This window comes from Drosophila miranda (genome assembly GCF_003369915.1).
Source record: "Drosophila miranda strain MSH22 chromosome Y unlocalized genomic scaffold, D.miranda_PacBio2.1 Contig_Y1_pilon, whole genome shotgun sequence".
Taxonomy (NCBI): domain Eukaryota; kingdom Metazoa; phylum Arthropoda; class Insecta; order Diptera; family Drosophilidae; genus Drosophila; species Drosophila miranda.
This window is the reverse complement of record NW_022881603.1, coordinates 1,698,368-1,704,663: the sequence shown is the minus strand read 5'-3', so window position 1 is coordinate 1,704,663 and position 6,296 is coordinate 1,698,368.

The window sequence follows — 6,296 nt, the reverse complement described above, 5'->3', positions numbered from 1 at the left end:
ATGGTTCCCCTCTGCATTGCATTCCCCTTGCCAGGTGCATTTATGTTGAAGCGGTGCTCTTTTTGCCTTGAGATGCCGAGAAGCTATCCTATTCCCCGAGTGAATTCCCCAAAGCTACAGGGCACTTTACAAATTCCCCCCTGCCAAAATCAGACTTGGGGTAGCGAGACAGAGCTGTCACACGGCCGAAAGCACAAGGCTGATCCAACCCGTAGCTTAGGTGCCACTACTGCCGCATGTCCATCGCATGATACCTGCCAATACTTTTACCCTGTAAATCTTCTAGTTCATAGATAGAATTCCCTATCTTTTTCCGATCTCTCGCCTTCACAAATACCTTGCCAAGTTTTGCATTGTAACCAGCTGGGAAACTGCCTTGCTTAAAATTTCTCCTAAATACCTCTTGTCCAACTTTATACGACACTTCCCGAGATCTTTATCATACTGCCGTTTTGCTTTTGCATGACCTCGCTGGCCTTTTTCCGGATTACCTCCAGCGAATCTTCTTTCGTAAAACTTGCTTCCAGCAATTTTAACGACCTCAGAAGCGAATAAGTTTCCCCGGATGGGATCATCTGCTGCCCAAACACCATATAGTAAGGAGTAGCCCCTATCCCCGAATGGATTGCCGATCTTAAGGCGCAGCAAATGCTGCTCAGATGCTCATCCCAATCCTTCTGATCCGGTCGAACATATGCTCTAATGGCAGCGATAACCGAGCGATTTACTCGCTCCGATGCATTTGCTTGCGGCGCATGCACGGCCGTCAACGTATGCTTTACTCTGTGAGTTCTCAATAGATGTTGGAACGCGTCTGCTCTAAACTGGGAGCCATTGCCTGAGAAAATGGTTTCCGGTACGCCAAACGTGTGGAACAGTTCCTCCTTGAGATACCTTATTACCACCTCTGCTGTTAATTTCTTGACGGGCTTTAGAAAAACATACTTCGAATAGTGATCTAGTACAATAAATATCCCAACATGTCCGCTTCGCGATCTTGGATATGGCCCCAGAAAGTCGATGTAGAGCCTTTGGAAAAACCTCTGTGATTCCGCCGGTATTCCAATAGGAGGTCTTAATGTGGTGTTGGGTGGTTTTGTTGTTTTGCATTGACTGCAGGCATTTAAGTGTGTCTTCACGTCATTCACCAGACCCGGCCAATAATAATAGCGCCTGATACGCTCCAAAGTCTTATGTATCCCTCCATGGGAGGCCAAGGGATGGTCATGTGCTCTTTCCAACACTTCCTTTATCATCTCTTTCGGTACCCAGAGCTTCCATGCAAAAGAATCATGCACTAGATCCCCTGTCGAGTGTTCTGCTCGACGATAGATCAAACCATCAACAGCTTATACATCTGGCAGTTTCGAACTATTGGCTTCTACACGCTCTACTAGATCTAAATAATCTGCCGATTTAAAGTGTGGGGAATCTGTATCTACCAATAGACCCTGGTTCATATCCATAGCCGCTATGTCATCTTCATGGACTCTCGATAAAACGTCATCTACTACAATTAACTTCCCTTTTCTGTGGTCAATCTTAAATCGAAAGCCTTGGAGTTTGAGTGCCCATCTAGCTAATCTTGAGTGCAGGTCACTTTGTGACATAAGCCACTTTAATGATGCGTGGTCCGTGATAACCGTAAACTCGTGGCCCTCGACATACGCCCTAAATCGCTTTATGCTGACCAGTGCAGCTAAGCACTCCTGCTCCGTAACGGTATAATTTCTCTGTGCCCTATCTAATTTTTTTGACACAAAAGCGATGGGTAATTCCTCTCCCTCGTCCGTCTTCTGAACTAGCACCCCTCCAACTCCTGATTTGCTTGCATCGCAAAAATGGATGTAAAATGGCTTAGTGAAGTCTGGGCTAAGCAAAACAGGAGCACTGTAGAGAAATTCTTTCAGCCGCTCAAATGCTTTTTCTCCCTCACTGGACATGACAAATTTCTGCTTTGGTTTCAGCAGATCAGTAATGGAGCTGAAACTGAAGCAAAACAGAGAATAAACTTCCTATACCTGCCAGCCATGCCTAAAAAGCTTCTCAGTGCTCTCAATGTTTTTGGCAAAGGGAAGTTGGAAATGGCCGAAATCTTATTGGGATCGGTCCTTATGCCCCCTTCACCTATTACATGCCCGAGATACTTAACCGATTGCATGCAAAAATTACTTTTTTCGATGTTTATTGTCAGTCCAGCCTTTCGAATTTTCGAAGAAACCGTCTCCAGCACTTTCATGTGTGAGGCAAAGATATCAGAGATTATGAGCAAATCATCCAAGTACACGAATACTTCGTTGCGAAGTGCAAACGGAATGACTTTATCCATCAGTCTCGACATCGTTTGAGACGCATTACACAGCCCGAATGGCATAACCTTATATTGATACAAGGGTCTACCTGGTATAGTGAACGCCGTCTTGCCATCAATGTGGGGTAGCGGATAGGCATCTTACTCAGCTACTGCATTCACCTTTCTACTGTCCAAGCAAAGTCTCACTTTCCCTGGTTTTTGGACTAAGACAACAGGCGAGGCCCATGAGCTTTCCGAAAAATGCCGTTGTTTGATGGGCTTAGCGTTTCCCGTATCTATCACGTGGCTCAGAATTGATGTCTTACCGAGACCAGAAACAGCAAAGGAAGGAAACTGATCCACTATTGTTTTTAAAGCGAATTCTTGGGCAGGTGACAAGATGTGTTTATTCTGAGATGCCTCTATTCCTGCTATCTGTAACGGCAATGGTAATAGGTTGAAGATTTTCCAAAAATCTATCCCCAAGTATAAGTCTTGACTTAGAGAGGGAATGTTAAATTGTTCTATCTCCTTGGATTCTCCCTTAAATTCCATGTTAGTCCTTAATTTGCCTACTATCTGTTGCCTTTTTCCATCTGCTGTACTTGCGCTTGACATTATCTTCTTGAAAGGTCTTCCGCTACATATCAAATCCTTGGCTAGTTGCCCTCCCACACAACTCATCCCTGCACCCGTGTCTAACAAACCCACTCTAGATTCCTCAAACACTCTAACTTTTGCGTACGGACGTTGGTCCCCATTTTTCTTCTTAATGGAGTTTATGACTTTTGAAGCTTCCCAAAATGCCTGAAGACGCTTCGTGCTTCTCGAGACACTTCTTATTTTCTGCGACCTAATAGGAAAAAATAATTTTCTAAAACTATCTATTCTTCTGTGCCAGTACAAAGGTTCCGCTACCTGAGCCAATTCGGGCATCTTTCCCTGTCCATCAGTACTATTCTCTGCTTCTAATCCTGCTTCGTCGGTTTTCGGTGTGGAACACCTGTCAGCTGACGAGTGTCTGATGGGTTCCCCTTTCCGTTTTTTTAACACCTTTGGCAGGACGGTTTATAAGTATTTGGGATACCACAACCGTAGCAAAATATCTTCCGCTTCGCTGCAAAGTCCTGGTATCTATGTCCCTCTTTCCTACAGTTCCAGCATACTAACGCCATTGCCCCTATTTCCTCATTAGCTTCCCCCTCTGAAAATTCAGTTGCCTCGTCACTGATCGCTTCCTCTACGAGCTCCGCGACTTGCTTTTTGAAAGGTCCTAGCTTTTGATATCCGTGCGTACGTTGCACCTCTTCCACGAAACATTCTCTTTTTCTGCAGATGTCCCTCAACGTTTCGATAGAATTTATCGGAATATTCAAAATTTCGTGCTGGATCTCCGGCCGTAGATTTCGTCGAATAATTTCTATTAAGGTCTTGTCCGATAGCGGCTGATCTTGTCGGTCAGTAAGCTTCTGGATAGATTCAAGAAATACCTCAAACGACTCCTTTTCTTTTTGTTTCCTGTCTCTTATCATTTGTCTAATATCAACGTCTGTCCGAGGGTCCCTGAAATGCTTTCTCAAAGCCATGCAAAGGTCCTTCCATCGCAACACACCAACGGTCTTGTGGTACCGCCAGTAAAAGTCGGAGGCGTTGGATTCAAACAAGGTGTTTGCGTTTCCGCATAACAGGTCGAAATTCCCGTCAAGGGTTTGATGGGTCAGGGCCTCCACTCGATAAATAAAGCTGTCCACATTTAGACCATCAGAACATTGAACCGAAGTTTCCAATTATTCATAATGTGACCAACTTTATCTGGCCTTTGAGCCAAGTCTGTGCCAATGGACCTAGCTATTGATCGCCGTGGTTGCGGGGATCCCATATCCTCATTTGCTCCGGAGAGCCCTAAGAGGTGATCCAGAAATGCGTTGTCAGTCAGATGGGGGGTCGGTGGTTGCTGTGGTGCACCCACGTGAGATTCGAGGCTTGTGGTTATTAGGTTTACCATCTTCTCTGTCAACTGTGACAATAGTTCGTTTTGCATTTTCATAACCGCTGCGTTTATCTGTGCGGTCATGCTGCTCGAGCTTGTTGAAGGTTGATCTTTGAGTTGTGCCCTTGCATTCCCATCTTCTGAGGTTCCCTGCCCCGAACGCGTTCTTGAAGGTAACTGAACGGGTTGAAAAGACTTTGTGGCGATGCACTGAGTTTGACAAGTTGGGCAAGTGTTTATTGCCATAAAATGGGTCTTTATACAGGACTTGTGAAACTCATGGTTGCACTTTGTCACATATTTATCTGCTTCAGCTATTTCCTTCAAACATAAAGTGCACTTTGGAGGCGCAGCCTCCGTTTCATTGTCTGATCTATCTAACCCCATGTTGATAAACAACCGACGTCGCGATTCTCAATGTTGGGATAATGAAGTAGATAGTAGGAATTTTATAATAAAGATGTAAGATGTAAGGATATAGTTTTAAATTTGATAATTGATAACAAAAAATATATTTTTTTTCGATAAGATAGCTCATAAAATTTACTGATTTCCGATATTTTAGCTCCCTGCGGCGGCCTAATTTTTGATCCATTCTGTCACCCTCATGCACGTGTAAGCCAAGAGAAAAAAAACACACACAAACTGAAATACTATGGCATTCTGTCTCATAAGAACAGTGGACAGTGGCAACTTCTAAAGTCACTCCGCCTGTTATCCATGCCATCCTCATTTTGACCTCCCAAGCACATCAGTACTAGCTTTTAGAAGACTCACTCACTTGTCCATCACCCGTGGTCAGGCGTACCAAATTTAATCGACTAGCCTGCATTTCCTATGCGTTTGATATCGGACTTCCGTGGGCGAATCCTACACAATTAGTTAGAAAAATGAGTTCGAGCTTACCTACGATAGATGTGGCCACCGGTTAACTCCTTAGAGCCAATTCCGCTGTTTTCCGTATCACTTCACATAGCTGCCAAAACTCATTGAAAATAGTTAGATCATTCAAACCCACATCCGTCATGGTCAGGTAGAAGTCACTAAGAGGCCTCCCCCTGGAGTCCAATGCTTGATTAGGGAATTGAATAAGAAGGAAATTAAGGAACAAGTTCAGCCACTCTGCTTTGGTGACACTAAGCAGTGCACAAAACCGTCACTGATTTCTTTGATCTGAAAGGTTGATCGTGAAACATGAAAGGAAATTAGTTGGCCATCAGTAATGAAAAGTGAGCCACACTCGTATAATGTACGTTAGTACATCTACGTTGTGGCCCCACGTTGGGCGCCAAATATAAAAATGTTTATTATTATCATTGTTGTAGTGGACAACGGTTAGTAGGACTGATGTTTTCCTCAGAGGTCGACCAGCACGCTATCATGCCAGCTACTGTCTCGTCGGCAAAAGGGTGGTGTTCTTTTTATTTGTCTATTCTGAGACCTACGATATTTGTTTTTATATTAAAAGAGCGTGCAAGAAACTTAACGACATGTACAAGTACAATTCCAGAACCGGAGAGAAACAAAACTTTTGGCCATTAGACTTCACTTACACATATGCACACGCACGCGACACGAACGGATCAAAAGTCGTCCTCAGCTGGAATGAAGGACCACGCCCACCCTTCCTTGCTCATAGTCTACCATCTTCCTCTATTCTTTATGACCCCTTTTCTTTAAGGCTCGCTACTACAGGGGCTGGGTATCGGAAATCAAGATCAACGCTTAAGGAGACATTATAAGTTTATTCATTAATAGCTAAAATTTAAATACATTACTAGCACTTAGTTTACCCTCTCCAAATATTTTCAATTTCCCTTAACTTAACTCCCCTGCGCTTAAACTTGGTGTTATTTTTATTCTTCGAAACTCCAAGATTGGCCTTGCTGCGTCAGCAGCTGATCCCCTCTCTCAAACTTAAACGCTCGATTGACGGCTCGACAGACTTACAAAGTAACCGCATTTCTTTTTCGTTTCTCCCCAATAGAACAAGTGTGATTTTGCCAATTATCA